Source organism: Perca flavescens, chromosome 19, assembly GCF_004354835.1.
Source record: "Perca flavescens isolate YP-PL-M2 chromosome 19, PFLA_1.0, whole genome shotgun sequence".
NCBI lineage: Eukaryota > Metazoa > Chordata > Actinopteri > Perciformes > Percidae > Perca > Perca flavescens.
Genome location: NC_041349.1, coordinates 4,460,164 through 4,485,111, shown reverse-complemented (window position 1 = coordinate 4,485,111; position 24,948 = coordinate 4,460,164). Strand labels below are relative to the sequence as shown.

The window sequence follows — 24,948 nt, the reverse complement described above, 5'->3', positions numbered from 1 at the left end:
GACGTTTGCGCACAAACTTTTCAAGCTATAGCTCAATGAGACAGACACAGAAGGACATCGGAAAAATGTTTTTCCGAGTGAAAACGTCACCATTCACGTAACTTCCTGTGGGAATCAGAGGTGGGAAACTCGGGCTGGATTTTGATAACCGAGTTCCCCAGTTGGTGACGCGTTGTTGACAACTGACGTTTGACTTTGGTTCACTGAACATATTTTAATGACAATAAACTGTTTATTGTGGACAAACGCCTCTGCCAAGAAACATACACAGACATAACATGTTTCAAATTATTCATAAATAGGCCTATGTATAAAAAAACAAAACATTATCCGTGTCTTTTCCTGTTCTTTGTCCGGCAGATAACACAAACAAACACCTGTCGATGTGCTGTTTGGATGCTCGCATAAGAAAACAGCAGAAAATCTTTTGTTATTGTGGCCTCCATGTTTTCACACACCTGGGTGGTATTCCAGAAAGCAGGCTGAGTGAAAACTCTGAGTTTGTTAACCCTGAGACGAGGGAAACTCTGAGTTCTCTGTGTCAGAAAGAGAGGTAACTTCACCACAGAGTCAGTTACTATGGTAACTGAGCAGGTGAACCTAACCTGGTCAGGAGCAGGTTTCTTCTCTCAGTCTCCTCCCTCTGACACAGCGCTCTCTCATTTCGTCATTCATTCATTCATTCAGTCTGGATCAGGCGCATTTTAGCGCAGTTTGTTATCGGCATGAATAAAAAAAAGAATATATGTTGGTTTATTAACCATGTTAGGCAGTAGCCTATAAAACATTTTATTTCTCAAAACATGACATTTCCTTTTGTCTACGATCCCATTGATGAAGAAGCTACTTTACTTCACAGAGAGTTAAACATACGTTGGGAGATGATATTGAAGCCCCGACATTTTAATTTTCAGATAACTTCCTATTTGAGCGGTATCGTTTTTCTTCCCAGTTGATCAGTTATGTAACCTAGGCTACATAACTTCATATCACTAACGTCACCCATCTATGCTCTTACATCCCAGCAGATTATCGCATTACTGTTTTTTTTTTTGCAAACTGCATTTGTCTTTACAACATTGGTGATGTGGAGCATGTTAGTAAAGCCACTGTAGCTAAGCGCCGTCAGAAGAATGTGACTCGATCACTCCGTTTTGAACATTTTTAAAAGGAGATCCACAGTATTGCAGGTGAATGATGTAAACCCTTTGAAATAAAAGATTATGAATTATAATTCTGATAATGATGGTGCTGCAGCCTCAGAATGGGATTAGTAGGACTAGGACTTTTTCGCCCGCAGGATTGCACCTAAATGAAATAGATTATAGGTTCAATACTATTTCACCAGTAATATTAGGCTATACTAATGATTATATATGATATACACTATATTGGAATATACGCATTTACTCTAGCAGCAATTTTCTCCCACGCAAATTCTCTCTCTCTTGCAGCAGCTGCTGTGTTGGTGGTTGTTACCATGGTGAATCGTAGTATCATGGCTCCATTCATGCTGCCTTTTTATTGTGGTGGTGCTCGCGCATGAACCTACTCTGAGTTGATTGAACTAACTCATATCAGCTGTTCTGAAACCAAAAACTCAGGGGAGAGAGAGCGGATGACAGTTGGCTTGAGTTCAGTAGAGCACACGGCTTTGTAGAGTCGTGTAATTATGACTTTATATACTACATGTACATAGCGGACACTGTTGTGTGTCTGCCCTATTCCTGATACTGTGGCGGCAGAAATCAACATAGAGGAAACACTGGGTAGCTTTTGCGCCTATTATTATTATTATTATTAGGGTGAGGCTATTTGCCCCCCTGGTACAATTAGAAGTGTATGCTATTTGTACCCTAGTGCAATTAAAAAGTGCTATTTGCACCCCTGGTGCAATTAGAAATGAATGCTATTCGTACCCCGCCGGTGCACACAGCAATGTGTTCTATTAATACCCAGTCTGGTACAAATATCAATGTATGCTATTTGCACCCCTGTGCATTTACAGTACCTTGGCATATATTTATACACAGTTTTCCATACTACTCATGTGTTACACCTTTTTGGAATATTATCGCTGACATTTTTACCCTAACCATAACCAATCCCACTCCTCTTGCCTAAACCAATCCAACCAGAGCAGGCATATTCATGAGTCTTCCCCTACCACCCTGCAAAAAAAAAGATTTTGCGTTTAGGGGCCCTGACTTGCGCAATTGCATGCAAATTATCCAATCCAAAATTACAAAATCAAGACCACCTCACAGGGGAATCAAACTCCTAACTCCCATACCAAAGGTAAGCATTCTAACCACTCACCTAGCAGTATTTATAGGATGTTAAACAACTGTTTACCACTTGCTTTTCTAAAGCCTCGGTTGCTAGGTAACCGTACTGTATACAAAAAATAGGTACTAACTAACAAACTAACGGTTGTATGCTTTCACTGAAGACAGAAAGCGCAACTGCAGTATCCATTTTCCGCTAGAAATTCAATTGTTATAAACTTTAGAGACAAAACTTCCCTAATATGTCAGTTTCTGCCGTCATGGAAGATGAACGTCCGCCATGATTTCGGTGCACGCGAGCAACGTGTTTTTGTTGTTACGTCACAGGGTGTAAATATCTCAGGTGTGTGGCCGAGGCTATTCGTACCGAGGTGCAAATAGACACTCCGTTATTATTATTATTATTATTATTATTATTATTATAGCTACATATTGAATCGGCTGCAGGGCTACTCTTACTGTTTTATATTTTTATAAAGATACCCATTTTATAATAGGCCTACCCATAATACTTTTATAACAGCACCAATAATAATTTGGAATATTTTTAGTTTTTTCTTTCCTTTTTATTTGTACGAATTTGTGTCATTTATCAGATCAGACCCCGTCCCCACCCAAACCACTGCCGCCAAAATCTCACTCTCAACTCCGTTCAAAACTTGAGAGCCCTGCTACTGTCAGGAGTACATAGAATATCACAAAAACATGTTAATGTCATCAAGTTTACTAAAAGCTTTGATTACTAAAGGGTTTGGCTCCACAACATTATACAATAACTTTATATGAAGAAGAATCCATCAAACAGTTACAGAAGCTAAACTATTTTTACATTGCAAACTGCAAAATAGTCAAATAAACTCAAATCGAATGAATACACATACAAACAGCTTTAACATTGTTTCCCTTTCAAAACAAAATATTTGTAAGCTAGTTGTATAACCACTACCTTAGCCACAGGTAAGTTAGGATGTAGTTGTAGTGATCGACTGAACGGAGCTCCGCTGTCAGCCTCCTTCGCTGTTTGGATAACGTTAGCAGGTTGACAGACGTATTTCAGCGAGGCGAGACATCTTAAATCCAGAGTTTTAATCATTGCTCTGAACCTGTCTTTCTCAACGGTCTGTAGCGGGACCGGATTGCGTTCATAATGTTGCTCCGCTGCATGCTTGAAGTGACACGTCTTTAACGTTAGCACAGTAATGTTAGCATGGCCAAGTAATGTTACGGTAACGTTAGAGCGACGGGCAACAGTGGCTAAATTATGTCCGATTTTTTTATAAACAAAAAACTTGGGAACAACAGACGGCTCCTCTCTTGAGTACCCGTTGCTCTGGCGTATCTCCGCTCTTTCTTCATCCTCGAGCTAACTTTCTTCTCGGTTCTTGAACGTGCAGTACTGACCGGAGCCACTCCCAGCTTAACAGACTGTTATGCTACCCGGATAGCTAGGCTAGCAGCTATAATGTTACCCAGCATGCCGTTGGGCGGTGTAGCTACATTTATAAATGTGAAATTATTAGTGTTAGAAACTGTTTAAGTCACAAATTGTTATATGCTTTGGTGTTTTATCCTTTTAAAGAGTTAGTTGTGGGTTATTAATTGTTGTGTTATAAAGTTACTACCATGAGTGAGAAGGGTACGCAGTTAACAGGAGTCCCAGTGCTGTGACGGAGGAATAGAATTAAAACTGGATCGGCCGTGAATCTGTTAATTTTTTCTATCCTCGATCCAGCTTATTTTTTCAATATCGGGCCGATATCCGATCCTAATATCGAATCGGTGCATCTCTAAATCTTACACAAGGAAAAGTTGCTTCAGGGAAAAACAAAATGAGGCTACTTAATTGATAAATGAAATATGTTCTTCAAAAGTAAGGTTTGAATTAAGGAGCCATACAGAGAGGTTCAGACAATATCAGCTCAGACACAATACAGAAAAAATGCTTCACTTCATTAACCTGCTCCAACCTTTAATTAGTATTTTATATGGAGGGAATTTTAAATGCTTGTTTTCTCCTGGGTAATATGAAGGCTCATGGTGTCTGATTTCTTCCAGGTAATGATTTAATATACACTAACATTGAATACTTTAAACTCAGGAGTTGATTACATTGTGAATAATGTTGTTATTGTAAATATAAAATCATCTGATGCAGCTCAGAATATCTCAGGGGGACAAAGAGGACGAGTCTGTCTCTAAATAAGACCTTACACTGGATTTACATGATGTTTGTTAAAGGAAATGTTACGAAATGTGAACTATACAAAAGTTATGAGCTTTGAGAGCAGTTGATAATTATTTAATATGAATCAATGGATGAAATAATAATGATCAGAGACATGATGGAAGTTAATAACTCAGTTTTAACATTCAGATACATTAATGCACCTTAAACTGTTTTTATCTTATTTTAATAAATACTTTATATTGCTACATTAGATTCCTCAAATTTTATATACCATCAGGATCATAGTACATTTATTTTATTGTACAGTATAGTTGTTTGTAAATGCTGTCTGTGTTTATTTCATTTTATTATGGGTGCAGCATTTAGGTTAAGTGCATAAGACAAATTGCTCACAATAATGTTAATCTTGAAGTTGAATCCTGTTATTTATCGATTGTTGTGCATTTTTTATTCTATAAACACAAATAAAGCCGCTCCAAATGTGAAACCTCGTATTTAAGTTTTAAATGTGTTCAGGAGGAGCAGGGACTGGGGGAAGGATGTGATCCTGAAAAGACTTAAAGGGGTGATAGAATGCAAAACCGATTTTACCTTGTCATAGTTGAATAATGACAGTTTGGTGGGTAAATAGGACATACAGTTGTTTTCAAAATAATAGCACTCCAACATCACTAACCTCATAAATCCAATTCTTTGGTAGAAGTGATATTTCTACATGGCAAATAATTTACTAGTAAGTGTTGTAGAGTCATAGAAAACCAACAGACTCAACAGTCATGACATGCATGCTGCTCATTCTGTGTAATTTAATCTGTAATTGAAAGGGGGCATGTTCAAAATAATAGCAGTGTTGTGTTCACTTAGTGAGGTGATTGATTCTGTGAAGACACAGGTGTCAATTATGTAGTTATTATTATTAGTGCATTTCACACTGAAATACTCTGGTCATTCCAGACATTGCTCTGAGGAACAGCAGACTTTGAAAAAAAGACATGAAAAGGTTGAAATTTGCCAAAGGACACATTGACTGGCCAAAGGAGAATTCTGTGGACTGATGAGAGCAAAATTGTTCTTTTGGGGTCTAGGGGGCCTCAGACATTTGTCCGACGACCCCCATGCATTGAATTCAAGCCACAGTACACTTTGAAGACAGTAAAGCATGGTGGTGCAAAAATCATGTTATGGGGATGTTTCTCAAACTGGTGTTTGGCCTATTTATCGTATACCAGGGATCATGGATCAGTTTCATTACATCAAAATAATTGAAGAGGTCATGTTGCCTTATGCTGAAGAGGAAATGCCTTTGAAATGGGTCTTTCAACAAGACAATGACCCAAAACACACCAGTAAGTGAGCAAAGTCTTGGTTCCAGATGAAAAAGATTGATATTATGGAGTGGCCAGCCCAATCCCCAGACCTTAATCCCATAGGTGACATCAAAAATGCTGTTTCTGAGGCAAAACCCAGTAATGTAAAGGAATTGTGGACATTCCAGTGCAATCGTCCTGGGCTGGAATACCTGTTCACAGGTGCCAGAAGTTGGTCGACTCCATGCAACACAGATGTGAAGCAGTTCTCAGAAATAATGGTTATGCAACTACATATTAGTGCAGTGATTCAAAGTAAAGCAAACCTTGAGATATTTTTCAGTTCATACAGTAAATGTTTGAGTTTGTAAAGAAAAATCCAAATACAAGGTATAACACAAACTTGATACATTTTGGTCATGTTTTGATTTAGAATTGAATGTGCAGTGTTGCCAATGCATTGATATTATGGAATTAAAAACTATTTGGATTTTGAGCATTATTCACTTTTTTAAATCACACTGCTATTATTTTGAACACAACTGTACATACAACCTCAAAATCACATTGACACATCTTTCCTCTACAAATCTCACAATTTGAAACTGCCTCTGAAAACGGGCAAAACTCAACAAAGTTCATAGTTGACGTCAACTCAGTGGTTCCGCCTTATTTGGCTGGGGTCTGTAACTTTGTCACGCCCCAACATTTACATACAAACCACTGATCCGAGGCCAGTTGGTCTTCTGAATCTAGGTCACGCAGATCTCAGAAATTTTATACATTGTTCGTCTGCTTTTTCATCACTAATTTCACTTCTGAGACTGCTTTATGCTTTATGCAGCAAATCAAGCATTGAGCCGATGACTCCATAGACGCAGGGCCGGAATAACAATTTCATGTGCCCTGGGCAACAAGACTCAAGGAACTCCCCCTCCCCCTCCCATAGCAACAATCGCAAAGTCGCTATCATCAAGAGCATATGGCCTATACTTCTATACTAACAAATCAGGCTTCTGCATGGTTCAGTGATGTATGTACAAAAGCCTCAGTATAAAGTGTATTCAAGAGACAGAACAGATGCACAAATGTTTAACATAACTTTTTGCAATGAATCTTTCACATAACTTGGTGGCTACAGAATAATTATTAAATGTTTCAATATGTAGCCAATCAATTATCTTTTGACTGCAACAGTGAAATAAAGCAGACAGCTAGGGAAGCCGTAATTTAAAACCAGAGATTATTTCTAAAATGGTAAAATGTGAAATTATCACATCATCATCATGAAGCAGGCAATTAGTGTGTATGGAGTAAAAGTAAACCAATGGCTACATTGTTGCATGTAGTTCAAAGTCAAGATCATGTTTATTGTTTCACAATCAACACTGTATGTTAATGCACAACTATATATTCTTAATATTTTATTTTAACAAATGGGCCTTACAACTGGCCTCTTCCTCCCTGTCATCTTCATCCTCCTGACCTGATCACTTTCTGCCTCTGTCCCTCTCTCTGAATCTGCAGCCTCCTCTTCATCCCTCACAGTGAAGTCTTCCTTTCCCTCTTCTCTTTCACTTATTTCTGCATCTCCTTCCTGCTCTGACCAGTTTACTGCCTTCTCATCCTTCATTTCCCTCCTTTTCTTCCTCCTTTGCACTACTCAGAATTTGAATACAAATGATCGGTCTCAACAAGCACTGTGTAGTGTGTTGTAAAGTACCGCCACCAAAATAGCAACCCTCTGTAAATGTTATGAATTCAAACATGCAAGTTTGTAATATTTTGTATTATGCTGTTCTTGTCTTTACTAACATCAAAACTAATCAAAGGGCTGAAAGCTCTTACAAATCACGAGGGAGCGATTTGACTTTTGGCTAATGTAATTAGCCAAAAGTGCTGTTATTGATGCTGACTTTAGCACACATTACATTCATTACAAATGTAAATTAAACGTGTGTTTAAACTTCACCTGGGGAAACTGACTATTTACACTTCGTCATGGCATGTATATCACAGCTACCTTATGGTCTTACAAAGCTAACACTTTTGTCCGATTTTAATTTAATAAATAATATTGTTTGAATTTTAGAGGTCTCGTTAGGAGGAGGCTATGTTTGTCATTTATTCCTATGAACCCAGAAACGGCAACTTTGCGCTGGGGATGGAGCGCTGCGGGCTGCTGGTGTAACAGTGATATTTTGAATACATTGAATGGAAATACATCCATAGGTTAAAAAAATACTTTAAAAATGTGCATAAAGGTATAAGTCAAAACTGCCAAGTTAAAATGCTGTAATTCATTGCAATGCTTGGTTAAAAAGATGGTCATTAATTTCCTTGAGTTAAAATGAACTATGATCTGTAGATCGGTAATCCATTGCTCTGACCTTTTCAGGTAAAAGAGGCTTAAAGGTAAGTAGGATAAAAAGGCGATTTGTGTTTAAAGACCCACTCCGATGAAAATCATGTTTTTCTAGGTGTTAACATGTTCTTGTAGCATTTTTCTGATGTTAGAGGACATATCTTGAGAAAAATAAGCTCAAAGTTGTATTTCTGAGTATTTCTGCATTCAAATGTCTGTGAATCAGTAGCAGACGCTAAAATGCCGGCTCAAATAGACTGGAGTTGTGACGTAGTAACTCCACTGGGCGGGGCCACAAGCTCAACCCCCCACCCCCACATCCCGCCCAGGTTCTGAGGAGTAGAGAAGCTCATCAACACCTATGTCTTGTGGCCCAATTAAGGAGAGATAGTGGTATTAGCTTTCATGCTTTACCAAAACATGCTGCTGTGAGAGATAGATGGATTACGTTCCTTGGTCACGGCAATGTTAAAAACCACACATCGGTTTGCGGTCAGCACTTCACAGAAGACTGTTTCACCAACTTGCAGGAGAAAAAAAATGGGCTTCGTCAGTAAATTATTTTTGAAGCCGGATGCAGTGCCTTCCATCAAGACACCATCAACTGGACAGCCTGTGTCTTTACCGGTAAGTTTATTTATTTTTTTTTTGTCTGTCGGGAGCTAGTTCAACGATCCCGCCTGTTTTCTCATTACATCAGCTAACGTTACCCACCGGGCAAAAACGCCAGTGCTGCATTATGTGGCAACTCTCTGTTAACTTAGGTTCATCTGTGTTAAAGCAATGTAGATTATAATGTAATATAATGCGTTTTACAGGGGCTTTTTTGAAGTTGTGTTTTGAATATGTGAATGTCACAGATACACACACACACAAGCCGTTGCATGGCATTGTGAACCGAGCTCCGTGGCGCTGAAATTGGAACACATGCTGTAACAAATAAGTCACTTTTCACCGCCTATCAATCGTCATCTAAATTCCGCGCTCGCTTCAAGTACACTAGCACACGCAGGGTGGCGACGAGTTTAGCCTGTCGCAGTCGTTTGTCCCCCCGTGTGTCAAGCCCATCACTGGTGAGAGAGTCAGTCAGTTTTTCAGATAGAGCGTTGACATTAGCATCATAATAATCCCGAAATTCCGAGCAATCCACAGATACTAAATATGTCCTGATTGATCACTGTGGGAGGGATGAAATATCAAGCAACGTCGAGCTGTTTTTTACTGCGACGTCTCGGAGTGAAAATATGATTGGTGATCGGTGATAACTTTGATTAACTTCGGATAATAATAATTAACGTGTATATAATACTGTAATGCTTCTATATTGACTATATGACTTCTACCTTACTGAGAAAAGTGTATGATTAATGGTAAAGTTATTTATTGTGTTCTGTTTTCTCTGTTTCTTCAGAGTAACGTCACTTCTGCGGCGGCCACACAGACAAGAGATGTAGGCTGTCAGTGGGAGCCACAGAAGAGGGGAAGGTTGGGGGTGAAAAGCTAGGTGACAGCTAGCGGGAGGGAGAGAGAGCTCTCAGCAACGAGGAGGGGAGGGTCGCCTCCGTGCCAACGGCTCCGCCCCACAACGCAGAGGCGGTTGCTAATGAGCTACTGCCGCTCTGCTGAAGCGAAGTCCCAGAAAAAGGCACAGGTTTTGTGATTTTGGCTAAAAATGGCATAATCATCATTTAAAGACCACTGAGAATGTTTAAAAATAGCTCAAAATAGGATCGGAGCGGGACTTTAAAATGCTGTCTAAGATACCTATAAGACTTTGGGAAAAATGCATTGGAAATGACATTTTGCAGTATTTCTGAAATGACATTTTGCAGTATTTCTTTGTTTCTTTAAGTTTCTATTTGTTTCCCGTTTTAAGCACTAGTTGAGTTGCTAATCTGTGTTCGATTACTAATGCCTTGTTCGGACTGTAGGGGAATGTGTGGCTTCCGCTCGTCCATTACAACATTGGACTTGAGTGAAGCAACTGTAGTTCATTCTATTTTCCCCTTTTACAGGTAAGAATGAAGGTTGTGATATGTTTGATCAATGTATGTGTTTTAATTCTGCAAAGGTAAAATATTAGTTACTGTGATAACTCAAGCATGTGAATTTAGAAGATTGAGTGTAAACGTGCTGCTCTACTGTGGCCTGCATGCTAACTGCGTTATGTGAAGTTAGGTGAAGCGAGGTAGTTAATGTAACATCGTTGTTGCCTGTGTTCACTAGTTTCTATATTGTTCATATCAGGATGCTATTGCTGCAGTTTAATAATAATAGTGTTGACCATTATGGTGTTAAATGTGCAGAAGCAAATATACTGTGTTAGTGCAACTGAAGTGAGATCATCAATTATTCTGGGTTAATAATAAATCTATAGCAACAGTATTTTGTAAGGTGCAGCTAAGATATATTTTGTTTTGTTATTGAAAATACTGTTTCACTGTTACTTACTCAAAACAGTTTGAGTTACTTGAAGGGACATTATTGCGTTGTGAACAGAGAGAATACATGGTTTGTTACATCTTGTAAACCTGCTATTATGATGTTACTAAAAAAAAATGCATTACAACATTGTATTTGAGTGAAGCAACATCGTGTCCGTGTAGTTCATTCTATTTTCCCCTTTTACAGGGGCACAACACTGGCTGTGACGGAGCTCCAGCCAGCTCACAGCGGGGTCTTTGAAGGTGGACAGGCGGACCGACATATTTGAGCTCGACATAGTTGATTTCTCGCATAAAAAAGTCTCAGAAGTGAATTTAGTAATGAAATAGCAGACAAACAATGTATAACATTTCTGTGCAGTGTGTGACCTGGTGTGAATGGAGAGGCACAGAGGTGAGGGGCTGTGTGTGTGTGTGTGTGTGTGTGTGTGTGTGTGTGTGTGTGTGCTTCAACCAACCAATCAGTGCACAGCTCATCTAAATATTCATGAGCATGCCATATAAGGGAGACAACCTCTTGTTTCACTCAGGGCTTTTAACAGGGTTGCATTAGGGCCCATATAACAGCACCTGGGACATTTTCAGCCCAACCAATGTTACATACCCTATTAGGAGACCCGTAGGAACAGTGTAAAATACCCTATATAATCATCACCCCTTTAAGATCTGAAACTAATGGAGGGTTGCTGGTGTCAGCTGAAGAGACCTTTGTCCAACATGTTGAGTATTTCAGAATCAAACTTGTTTCATGCTTCTTGCAGTCAGAGGGGCTGTGCGGACGGTGATATATCCCAACTGTGGCCTGGGCAGCTGTTTGCAGAGAGTCTGTAAGATAAAGATGTGTAAAGATGCAGACGCAATACTGTAAGAGAAGAATTCTGTTCTCGGTGCTGCTCTACCTTTGACCGCATCAGTATAAGCGACCAGACGTTTCATGGCAACCATAAGAAACATGAAGACTGGCTTAAAGGTTGCTCAGTTCAGAAGAGGATTCAGGTAGAGTTTCATTTCTGTAGAAGTAAAGCTGTTGAACCTGTTGATACATGTACTGTTGATCTAGAAACACCCACCATGCCTGTGCTCCGGGTAACCCGCAGCAGGAGGAACACAACACACCAAGTCCAAGTCCTCTGGGTGTCTTTGTGTTTCTCAGCTGGAGTCTCTCATTTTCCTCTTTAAGGTCTTTGTTATAAACAGGGAGCTCCCATTACAGTCTGTTTCACTGATAACACTCAAGAGTTAAAAGAGAAAGAAAAGGTGATTTGATATAATTTATTCTGAGATTTTACAGTGCAAAGGACGAAGTAAACATGCAATGAACAATTGAAGAACTGATCATTTCATCATTTCATATGAAGGAATAGAAGTGTGTGTTTACACTATGCAGTGTAGTAGAGGGTGGTACAGTGTAGTAGAGGGTGGTACAGTGTAGTAGAGGGTGGTACAATGTAGTAGAGGGTGGTACAGTATAGTAGAGGGTGGTACAGTGTAGTAGAGGGTGGTACAGTATAGTAGAGGGTGGTACAGTGTAGTAGAGGGTGGTACAGTATATTAGAGGGTGGTACAGTGTAGTAGATGGTGGTACAGTGTAGTAGAGGGTGGTACAGTGTAGTAGATGGTGGTACAGTGTAGTAGAGGGTGGTACAGTGTAGTAGAGGGTGGTACAGTTTAGTAGAGGGTGGTACAGTGTAGTAGAGGGTGGTACAGTGTAGTAGATGGTGGTACAGTGTAGTAGAGGGTGGTACAGTGTAGTAGAGGGTGGTACAGTGTAGTAGATGGTGGTACAGTGTAGTAGAGGGTGGTACAGTGTAGTAGATGGTGGTACAGTGTAGTAGAGGGTGATACAGTGTAGTAGAGGGTGGTACAGTGTAGTAGAGGCTGGTATAGTAGAGGGTGGTACAGTGTAGTAGAGGGTGGTACAGTGTAGTAGATGGTGGTACAGTGTAGTAGAGGGTGGTATAGTAGAGGGTGGTACAGTGTAGTAGAGAGTGGTACAGTGTAGTAGAGGGTAGTACAGTGTAGTAGAGGGTAGTACAGTGTAGTAGAGGGTGGTACAGTGTAGGAGAGGATGGTACAGTGTAGTAGAGGGTGGTACAGTGTAGTAGAGGGTGGTATAGTAGAGGGTGGTACAGTGTAGTAGAGAGTGGTACAGTGTAGTAGAGGGTAGTACAGTGTAGTAGAGGGTGGTACAGTGTAGTAGAGGATGGTACAGTGTAGTAGAGGGTGGTACAGTGTAGTAGAGGGTGGTACAGTGTAGTAGAGGGTGGTACAGTGTAGTAGATGGTGGTACAGTGTAGTAGAGGGTGATACAGTGTAGTAGAGGGTGGTACAGTGTAGTAGAGGGTGGTATAGTGTAGTAGAGGGTGGTACAGTGTAGTAGAGGGTGGTATAGTAGAGGGTGGTACAGTGTAGTAGAGGGTGGTACAGTGTAGTAGATGGGGATACAGTGTAGTAGAGAGTGGTACAGTGTAGTAGAGGGTAGTACAGTGTAGTAGAGGGTGGTACAGTGTAGTAGAGGATGGTACAGTGTAGTAGAGGGTGGTACAGTGTAGTAGAGGGTGGTACAGTGTAGTAGAGGGTAGTACAGTGTAGTAGAGGGTAGTACAGTGTAGTAGAGGGTAGTACAGTGTAGTAGAGAGTGGTACAGTTTAGTAGAGGGTGGTACAGTGTAGTAGAGGGATGGTACAGTGTAGTAGAGGGATGGTACAGTGTAGTAGAGGGATGGTACAGTGTAGTAGAGGGATGGTACAGTGTAGTAGAGGGATGGTACAGTGTAGTAGAGGGATGGTACAGTGTAGTAGAGGGATGGTACAGTAGGCCTTTGCTTCAGTTAGAGCTCTGCTGAGGAGGGAAATGAAGTCTGCATGGCGCCACATAGCCTGTCTGGGCCTGTTCCTGTAATCAGAGATGCTTAGTATTGTAATATGTTGGTAGAGAGAAACTGAAGCTCTTTATCATCCAGTATGTGAAGTTTCACAGCAAACAACTACATTTACAGTTCAGTTCAATATATGACTGTTTCTGTCAGATGGTTAACTGAACTCAACACTAAATATGATCTATAGAACTAGATATTTTGACTATGATTCTCTCCTTTGTGTCTTTGTGTGTACAACAGCTGCATGGAAACGCCCATCCTCACTGAGGAGGTGGTGCAGTCATCTCACGTCTAGACTACATAGATGGATATATCAAATTTTATTGTTCCCAAATTGGGAAATGCCTGTGCCACAGCAGCAAAATATCAGACACATAGCACACATACAGAATATACAAGAAATTATGAATAAAAAATAGGATAGTATACAAGGACAAATATTTAAAGTCCAGGGTTAGGGTTAGGGTTAATGGCAACATTAATGGTAAGTAGCCTGTCTGGGTTAAACATAAGCTGCTATACTGTTAACATGTTGCTTATCTGTTCTGAGGAAAGGGTTTTTGGTTGCCAAGCTGTGGGTGAGTGGTGACCTATACAGTTAGTAAATGCTAAGCTGCTCCTCGCCTCTGCGATGACATTTAGCCTAGCATTTGTCACTGTGACATTCATCGCTGTCATTTTTCACCCAGGACAGAAACGGGTGATTTTCGGTTGTTGTACGGTATGGAACTGGGCCTGATTCCTTTGCTGCACCATAATATCATGTTAGAAAGAGACGCCAAGGGGTCCTGACCAAGAGGAGAGTATTTGACGAGTCAGGAGTGAGAATGTGTTCGGCAGGCAGGGGCGGGACGATGGCTGCATGTCTTCTCAGTTTAGTTTATTTATTTACATTGCTTATGTGTTGTTTTGAATATTGATTTGGTTGTTAAAATAAGTTTTATCCTCTGGCAGCCTAATCTCATGTTCTCCCCTCTTTGGTCACTGCCTGAGAGCCACGTCGGGACACATTTTACCCCCATGTTAGAATCCACCTATTGTTAGTGGAAACTTGACCTCATCATTGTTTGTTGGTTGGTTCCTGCTGACTGACCTTGTTCCAGTGGAACAGTTTGTTGTAGAAACGAGTAATCGAGCCGAATCACAACCTTGGAATTCTTTCTTTGTCCTGTAACCTGAAGTGATGATTAAAAAAATATTCATGGAAATAGCGTCACAGTAACCCAGAGCCCATTGTGTATCTTCACAATGTCATACATGTAATGAAGTAAAAAGTACTTTCCCTCTGAGTAGAAGTAGAAAGTGGCATGAAAAGAACATATATACATAACAGTCCTTAATTCCTTATATTGGTAACAGATTAGCTCTGTCTGGATTTTGTTTTTTTTTGCAGAAATCTTTCAGTTTCTGTCATGAATTATTGATGCAAAGCTGCTGAGAATAGTGGTCGAAAAAGGAAGTGGCTTGTTTAGGGGAACTAGAAGTCACAAACAGTATCTCTTTGTCTCAGTAAGTCATAAGGTACTTTAATTTAAACCAGGTGTGACTCAGTGTTAGTGTAAGTCTGATCTTTATTTCCCTTATATGTCATCAGGCTGCAGCAGCAGGCCCTCACTAAGGAAAGCTGAGGGAAGACCCAGAGTGTGTGGAGCTTTAGACTCTAGAGAGAACTAGTCCTCTTGGGTTTTTATTTCAAAGTTGATATCTGTCTGAACTCATCAGCTGAGCTGCTCTGCTGAACACAGAGATGAGTCTGCCACAAAAAATAATAATCCTTCATAATGAAAACCTGACCAACGTGTTTTGGGGTAGGACACCATTTGACTGTTTACTCTGACTTTAGGCATCAGCCGTCAAATAAGTCTCTGAGCAGCAGCAGCAGCATGATAATCTCCTCCTCTCACTGATAAACACTGCAGCTCCTCTCCCTGGAACATGATAACATGATAACAGGACTGGACAGGACAGGAGTCATTTGAATTTAAAATGCTGATGCAAAGTTTATTAGCTTGAACTGAGATCTGAGATTAAAACCTGACAGTCTGGTTGCTTTAAGAAAGGAACATGATGTTCCTAGTTTAGTGTTGCTTCAGGGTGTTTTCAGAACCGATAGTGTTTAAGTTAAGGGGATTTTACTCCAAGTCATTCTGCAGTTTAAAGAAGAACTGGGGGTGGTGATGGCATAGTGGATATGACACATGCCTTTGGTGTGGGAGACCTGGGTTCAATTCCCACTGTGATACATCAACCAATGTGTCCCTGAGCAAGACACTTAACCCCTAGTTGCTCCAGAGATGTGTGACCTCTGACAGCAATTGTAAGTCACTTTGGATAAAAGCATCAGCTAAGTGACATGTAATGTAAACTGACTATAAATAAGATAAGGCAGTTAGAGCAGCAGAGGAAGCAGCAGCCATATTTACTGATCACACACACACACACAGAGCACTGACTGACCTCAGTCTACTTTATTAACTCTTTCCTCTCTGCACCGTCACACTATTTATACTCTTGTTAAGTTACAGAAACACTTTTACTTGTTTGTTGGTCATTGTTATATTATATATTTATTATATATGCAGCTATATTTGGTTCCTAATAGTTAAATGTGTATGTAGATCTCTCTGGGTTCAGCTTTATGTCTGATTCTGTCTTCCTGTAAACACATTTTCCTAGGATGGTGAAGGCAAGTCAGTCCTTCATCCTCCTGGGAAACCAAACCAAGGAAGAGGAATCTATCTGTGGACCATTTGGATAAAACAGTTGGAATCAGCTCTCGGATCATCTTTATTTTATGTCTTTATTATGAAGTTGAAGATTGTATTATGTATATAGGTGTGTCTAAATGGGTGTGTGTGTGTTTTAGTTCAACATATTTGTCTTGTTGTTGAAACTCAGTTCAGCTTCATTGGTGTGTCTTTGTCAGAAGAACCTAAATGTGATGTAACATGTTTTGCTTTTAGAAGAGAATTACTTGTTGGAACTGATCCAAGAACACAGAAACATGTTTACTTGGAGACAAACTGCTGATCTGACAGAAGACAGATGCACTGACCTGTAACATATAAATGAACTCTTTTCACATCTTTATTCAATTCAATTCAATTTTATTTATAGTATCAAACCATAACAAGCGTTATCTCGAGACACTTTACAGATTAGGTCTAGACACACAAAGCCCCAAAAATCCCAGTAATTCCCCCAAGAGCAAGCATTAATGTGACAGTGGCGAGGGAAAACTCAGACAGACCCAGGCTCTTGGTAGGCGGTGTCTGACGGTATCTGATGAATGCAGTTCTGTTTCTGTCTGTCCACTGGGTCATTTGTCCCTCCAGAGGTGGAGCTGATTATTCTGCAGACTTCCCGTAAATGAAAGCCTTCCCAGTGAAATGCTCCTCTGGAGAACAGGGTGAAAGCTGCCTCCTGCTGGCTGTCTGACTGCATTACATCATGCTTTCTTTCTTCTCAAAGCCTCAGCCTCAGTCAGTGATTAGCTCAAAGAGAGAACAAACAGCATTTCTCCCCCCAACATAATGATTAATATTTAATAAATCACACACGTTATCGTTGCATTCTTTAAACAAACAAATAATGGCTTCTTTTAAAAAAAAGTTTTTTATTTTGAAATACCTCAAATAAATAACACTTGTTATCCTGTTAACACACCTGTAACTTACGTGAGTTCTGGCATGTTACATCATGAGTATTTAAACACAAAACTTGTGTCAATATGGACATGCTGTACATCGTGTGATTGGTAATTCAATCATTCAGTTCTTTTCACTGACATCATAAGCACCAAAGCATTATTCATCGTCTTATGTTATTGAAGAAAATAAAAGAAAAAAAGGACAAAATGATGACACTTGTCTACCTGTAGGCTGTCCTAAACGCTCCATTCCTGGCTTATTTATATTCCTCTAGTCCATAAGTGTCCACAGATCAAAAGGATAGCAAAGGTTTTTGTTAAGTGTACTGTAAGTCTGTGCTACCAACATTGCCATCTTGAGGTCAGCTTGCTTCACATTTTCTGCCTCTGTCTGTTCTTTCATGATGAAGCCCTTATGTGCTTCTTTTATTTAATTATTTTTTGTATTAATATTTTTGACAGACAGTACAACCTATGTCACCATCACAACTAACAAGACATCTATATCATCCACTGTCCCGTTTTACGAATACAGAAAGAAGAAAGGAAAAAAGAAAAAAAACAACATCATGTGCCTTACATTACAATACATTATTCTTCCAGTCAAACGCTATATTGGATTGGATCAGAACCAGTGCCTTATATTCAGACAGACAACCCCAGGAGCCCCAGACTTGATTAAAGTAAGGTAAGTGACTCGCTCATAGCCATTCTTGTCATTTGTTCAGTCCATTCCCTAAAACAGCACAGAGTAAATGATTTCCAGTGCCTCAGAATTATTCTACATCCTGTTGTAGTAGCCAGACGTATCCATAGTCTTTGTCTTCTGGTCAGAATGTTATTGTCTGGCAGCAGACCCAGAATACACAGAGCTGAGGTCTTGGTGAGTTGTAATCCGAATAGATCATTCAAGAGGGTAACAACCCTATCCCACAAATATGCATTTTTTTCACAAGAATACAACATGTGTACCAGAGTACCCACTTCCTTGTCACACCTCCCACATGTGTTACTGTCCTTAAGTTTTAGTTTGGCCATTTTACTGGGGGTGCAATGGTTTCTGTTAAGTAATTTGTACTGAATAAGCTGAGATTGCGCTTCACGAGAACAGTTATGCCAAGACACAACCAACTTCATCCATCTATCAGCTGAGATCTGTTCGCCCACATCTTTCTCCCAGCACAATCTCAAGCCCTCCATGTGGGGTGGACGAGCCTCCCTGAAAATCTCATAAAATTTAGAGGCTCCACATTTTTTATATTTAGTTACCTGGACTAACTCCTGAATCCTGGTCACGAGGTCAGGGTTCTTCCCCTGAGTAGCTTTAATGCAGTGCCCAATTTGTAGAAATTTCCAAAAGTCCTCTTGTGTAATGTTATATTCTTGCTTAATTTCATCAAATGACCTCAATCCATTTTCGCTGAGCAAGTCAGCAAGCAAGTTTATTCCAGCTTTTGCCCATTTCTCCTACATAATAGATTTTTTGCCAATTCATATTTTTTTGTTATACCAAATAGAAGATTTAGGGGTAAGATGCGGGCTACATTTTATATGTTGATGAGCACTCATCCAGGTTTCCTGTACAAAGGTCCAAACTGGGTCCTTAAAGGGTACCGGTCTTCCCATCTGAGTAAGAAACGCCTCAAGGGAGGTCGGAGCCACCAGTTCCTCTTCTATTTTAACCCAGGAAGACACCTGCTCCCGCAAATTATTTATCTTAGCTAACTGGGAGAGTGAAAAGGCATAATGATACCACTCTATTTTAGACAATGATAAGCCACCACTTTCTTTGGCCGCATATAATTTTGATCGGTTAAAGCTTGTTTTTTTGCCTGCCCATCTATAACTCTCCACGACAGAATTGTATAGTTTAAAGAGGCTAGGGGGAAAATTTTATGGAAGCATGTACAGAATATATTGGATTTTAGGGGAGATGATCATCTTGACCAAGTTAACCCTACCTAACAAAGATACTGTATATTCAATTTAGCCCAGTTTTGTAAGAAAGGCTGAATAGCCTGAATAACCGGAGAAATGTTAGATTGCATTATTTTGTCCAACCCTGGTGTCAATTTGATCCCTAAATAGGTCAGCTGGCATCCACTTGTACTGCCATGATTCCCTAATGTCCGGAGGACATATTTTAGAGCTAGGCATGGCCTCTGACTTAGCCCAGTTAATTGTTTAGCCAGAGATTTCTGAAAATGCGTCAATAATGGAAGAGATCGTGGATACTGCTGTGTTTGGGTTACTTGTAATCAAAAGAATGTCATCAGCGTACAAAAAAAGCGTAAGTACTTCATGGCCCATTTGAACTCCTTTAATGTCTTTACTTTCCTGCAATGCAATTGCCAATGGTTCCAGAAATAAGGCAAATATCAGCGGCGACAGGGGCGAGCCCTGTCTGGTGCCTCGACTAAGTTTGAATGGAGGTGACATCACACCATTAGTAACAACTGTAGCCATCGGCTCTGTATATACTAGCTGTAACCACTGCCTAAAGGATGGACCGAACCCGAATTTCTCCAATGTATGAAAGAGGAAAGCAAATTCAACTTTATTTTTTACTTTGCTGGTTGATGTCATTTTCCCCGCTGTACTCTACATTAAAATCAATGCGACACAACTTACAAAAAGTGTGGAGGTTGTCAATATGACTCTGTAAGATGCTTGTCAATTGTTGCGCCAAACACTGTTGAAATCTACAGCTATATTTCGATTTCTTTGCGGGAATACCACCTTCACCTGTCATTTTTATCTGCTCGCTTTCGGGTCTGAAATATCCATGAAGCTGACGCAGAGATCAACTGGGTTACAGGTTGCCAGGTTGAGGGTTATAGGTTGCCAGGTTGAGGGTTATAGGTTGCCAGTTTGAGGTGACAAACAGGTTGAAAATTGTATGTGTGGATTGTGTGAATAGGATGTGTTTCATACAAGATCTGGCAACTGGTCAACATTAGACACACATATTGGTCTGATTATTTATAAAGGAGTTTGGGCCATGCAAGATACAGGAGTTTCCCCGGAGAAATAACAAACCGGGAGGGGTCCGGGAGATAGGGCTAAAACATGGGAGAAACCCGGGAAAAGCAGCTTCAGGTTGCCGCCTACACAAAGAAACTATCCCCGCCTTTTTCTGTGTAGTTTTCACCCTGGGACATCCAGCAAGCGCTCCCACTGTGGAGCGCTTGCTGGATGCTGTGGACGAAGTACACACGGTTGAATGAGGTTTAACCATGTATCGGCTAATTTAAATAGCTCACATTACTGTATTGTGTTAACTTCATTTAATATTGTATGTGTGTGTGTGTTTACGAAGAAGGAGAAACCGAAAACGAGTAGGGGGGAATGTGATGCTACCGATCAACGGCCAAGCAGACCAGTCACAGTTTCGGTCTGCATCTAAGTTACATGCTTAGATTCAAAGCAGAAACATAAATCAAGCTTTAGTGCAACTACTGGTTCAACATTTGTAGTATTAATATCCATAGAGCAGCTTAAAATGTCTTACATCACTGAAAATCATAGAATTTTTTAAATAAATAAACAAACCTTTTACAAAAATATTACAAATTTACATTTATATTTGTTCACATTATTCAAACAATATGACAAGTTATCGTGTTAGAATCCGTCCTGCGGTGAAACCAGACCAACTTTAACTGATTGTTTTCATCAGAAAACAGGAAGCTGGGCCGCAGCAGAGAAACACTTTGACCACAAAGATACATTTTCACACAGGAAAACACCTCCTGATCAGGCCCAACGTCACAAACTAAAGAACACTTTGTACAATTGACATGTTTTTTTAGTTCTAGGAAAAATTATTAAAAAGTCAGAATATAACTTAAATCAAATCTTAACCCAAACACAACATTTCAAATAATAAAATCTTAATCAAGGTTTTGACCCTCACAAAGGTAGAACAAATAAACACACGCTCTTATTTTGAAATATTAGAACATCACTGTACAGCATGGCTGTTAGTTGCATGTAACTGAAACTTAAATAAGCAAATAATACTAAACAGATTTCGAAAAGGTTCACCTGTTGTTGTTGTTGTTGAGTGTTTCCTGTGGACACATCGTCTCACCAGTAGGACCAGAACAACCAGCAGCACCAGACCACAGAGGACTGGGACAGACAGCAAGGACGCTAGGAGAGCAGGAGACGAGGACAGAGGAGACGAGGAGGAGGAGCCAGGGCTGGAGGGGGATGGAGGAGGCGGAGGGGTGGTGGGTTTACCTGAAGAAAAGATCAAATAAATAGAAAAAATACTTTAAAAGCACTTTTTTAGGTCATTTTGCATGTATTTGTCATTGCTTTGTGTCTCTTTATTGTCATTTAAAGACTCTATGAAGTCATTTTGTATCTCTTTTTGTAGTCGTTCTGGGTCTTTTTGTAGCCGTTGGGCATGTCTTTGTTTTGCGTCTGTGTGTTTTGAGTCTCCTAGTATTAGTTTTAGGTCTCTTTGAGGTCATTTTAAGACTCTATGTAGCCGTTTTCTATCTCTTTTTTGCATCTCTTGGTAGCTGTTTTGTGTGTCTTTGTGGCTAATTTGCAGGTTTTTGTTTTTCTCTCTTTGTATAGTGTTTGTGTATCTGTTGACTGTTACTTCACTTTGTCTCTTTATTTTTGCTATTTTTGCATCTGTTTGTAGTTGTTTTTTGTCTTTTAGTGGGTTTTTTAGACTAGTAGTCATTTTGAGTCTCATTGCTCTATGTAGTTTTTGTCATTTTTTCATCATGCCATAATTTTGGAATGGAAACATGACTAGTCATTTGGTGTCTCTTTGTGATGATTTTAAGAATTTTAGCAATTTTGTATCTCTTTTTTGTGTCTGTTTGTAGCAGTTTTTTGCATCTTTTTGTAGCCATTTTGCTTTTTGTAATAGTTTTTTCTGTCTCAGTAGTTGTTTTGTGTATCTTTGGTCTTTTGCATCAGTTTGTTGCATCTTTATTTTTTTAAATCTGTTGTTTTGCAATCATCATTTTGGGTCTCTTATACTCTATTTTTTTGGGTCTTTGTTTTGCATCTCTAAATAGTCATTTGGTTTCTCTTTGTGGTCCTTTTGTCTTTTTTTGGCTGGGTTAGGGTTAAGTCTGTTGTCTGCTTTTATTTTTTCTATTTTGCACGTCTTTGTAGTTGTGTTTTCTCTTTTTGTAGTCATTTTTTGTATCTGTTCCTGTTCCATCACTTTTTCTCTTTGTTGCATCTCTTCATAGTCATTTTGGGTCTTTTTGTAGCAGTATGGCATGCCTTTGTTCTTGTGGTCATGTATCTACTGTTCAGCCATTTTTTTGTCTTGATGCCAATATCTGACACAATACTGACCTTTAACCTCCTCACCTGTGACAGAGACCCAGCTGGGTGGAGACTCTCCAACACTGCTGATGAGACACTTGTAGAGGCCTTCATCAGACCTGGAAACATGGTGGATGGTCATGTGACCTGCAGGCTCAGTCCTGATGAAGGAGCCATCTTTATAGAAACCAGCTGGGAGGTTGGAGGACCTCTTTGTTTTACAGGTCAGAGTGAGGTCTTCTCCCTCCATCACAGGGAGGACAGGTCTCTGCAGGATCACTGGTCCACCTCAACACAGAGACAAACTACAGCATGTCATCCATTCACACACAGCTTCATCAATACTGACTCCACAGTCTGATCTTACCAGGGACAGTGATGGTGATGCTGTTACTGGCACCTAAATAAGGCACCGAAATCTGCGTTGCTATTCGGTCCGGTAGATAACGGTCGTTAAGGCACCGGGTCTGTGCAGGTTTGATGGATCGTGTACAAACCAATAGGGTGTTGGAATGACTATGTTTATACTTCTCATCCAACCACAATCAAATTCACTCTATCTGGATGGAGCGATCTGGATAGGGGTTTTTGTGTGTGTTTTTTTTTAACGATGACAAGCCGGAATGAAAACAAGCCGAACTGAGAAACGAGGCTATTTTTAAAATGTAAGGAGTAGAAAGTACAGATAATTCCGTGAAAATGTAAGGAGTAGAAGTAAAAAGTATGCTGTAAAATAATTACTCCAGTAAAGTATAGATACCCAAAATTTCTACCTAAGTAAGGTAACGAAGTATTTGTACTTCGTTACTTGACAGCTCTGCCGAAACAACAGGTTACCTTGATTTAGGCTTAAAAACATAACTATATCATGCACTCCAACGTTCTGCTACACCTCTGCGCTCCGTGTACAAGGATTTGTCGTAAATTATAGCAGGCAGCACACGGATTCTGAAACAATGGGTCTAAAACAACTGGTTACCCTGGGCTGGAAACGTGATCTCAAGGCTCTCAAACAGCTAGGCTACAATAACAAGTTCCTTGGATTTATGAAAAGAAGCAATATTTCTATTGACATGGCTCAAATGCCTACATCTACGTTTCCAATAGCCTTCAACGTTATGTTTACGACGGAGGACAAGTGGAGAAAAATACTTAACCAACAAAAGGATTTGAAACCCCTTCTTTTCAGACATTAAACCTTACCATGTTCGCCAATATTCACACACCGTATTCCAACCTCATGTATCTAGCAATCACGTATAAGCACACAGAGCTTGTTCTGAATTGGTTTGAAACAACTTGGGGAGAGCAGTGCACTCTTAAGACGAGTGTTGAAAACAACGTTCACCTTTCATCTTACACCAATTTCAAAACTGATTTTCTGATATCCGGGTGCATAGGTGACATAATATAGCCTATAGGCTACAACAAAAACAATTCAATGGCTGGGCGCAAACTATTTTCAAATTTTTTAAACAGAACTTTGTATTGTAGGGGTTTCAAATACTTAGTCATCTTCCGTCGTAAGCATCCCGGGATATGATGGGAGTATTTTCGTGGGCTCGGGGTGGGATGGGAGCGACATTTGATTCCTGTGTCACCCTGTAGTTGTTAGGCTGTGTGGAGAATAGAAAGTCAGCAGGGTTTGAACTTCTCTCTCAGCTCACGTTTGTATAGTCACTTTTCACGAACGACTGAAGTTAACGTTATGAATGTTTTCCAGAAGAGACTGTCTGAACATGTGCACAGTTTTAAAGATATCCCCCCAACCCTTTATGGCCTTAAAGGAGAGTGATAGTTTCCATATAGCCAACTGGACAGAATCAGCAACGCTATATAAAACATCATCTGCATATAGATTTTGATTTATTTATTTATTTATCACTTTGTTTTACTATTTACCTCAAAAGAACTGAGTTGAAAGATAGTGAACATTAATGATAGGCTAGGCTTGGAAGTGACATTAGGTTGCTACTGCAGGAAGCAATAAGTAATAATAAATCATCTACCTGCCATATTTCATGTGATTTATGTATCTTACGGAAATTGCGTAACTGATGCACAACGCGCGTGTATACGTATGATATCGGAGGAAATATGGCGTTCCTTTAATCGCTGTGAAACGGCGACTGGTCACCATTATGTGACTGTTGTGATGGTTAAGTTTACCAAAAGACTAATCAGGATTAGTTTGTGGTTTGGGTTAAAATAAATACTTCTGGGACAGGAAAGTCCTGTTTTGGGACCAATACACAACGCCAATCTCCCGCCAAAATGTCAAATATAACTTTTGTTTGAATAAGACTTGCTGTATCCTGATAATTAATTTTTTTAAAACTTTTTTATGAAATACTATTTTTGTATTACGTACTGCAGTAGCATTACACTAACAGGACTGCTAAATCACTTATCACGTAGTAACATAATTGTCTTTTGCAGAGAGCGATCGAGCTGACGTGAGAGGAACTAAAGAAGTCAGTCATAGTCATAGTGATCGGACCAAACAGGGCGAGAGGTACAGCTGC

At 39.9% G+C, this 24,948-nt stretch overlaps 1 protein-coding gene across 1 annotated transcript in view; it reads left to right on the top strand.

Moving 5' to 3' along the window:
* Positions 1-24,948, top strand: part of LOC114546120 (low affinity immunoglobulin gamma Fc region receptor II-like) — a 1,096,214-nt gene that overhangs the window by 383,254 nt on the left and 688,012 nt on the right. The gene's annotated exons all lie outside the window — the stretch shown is intronic.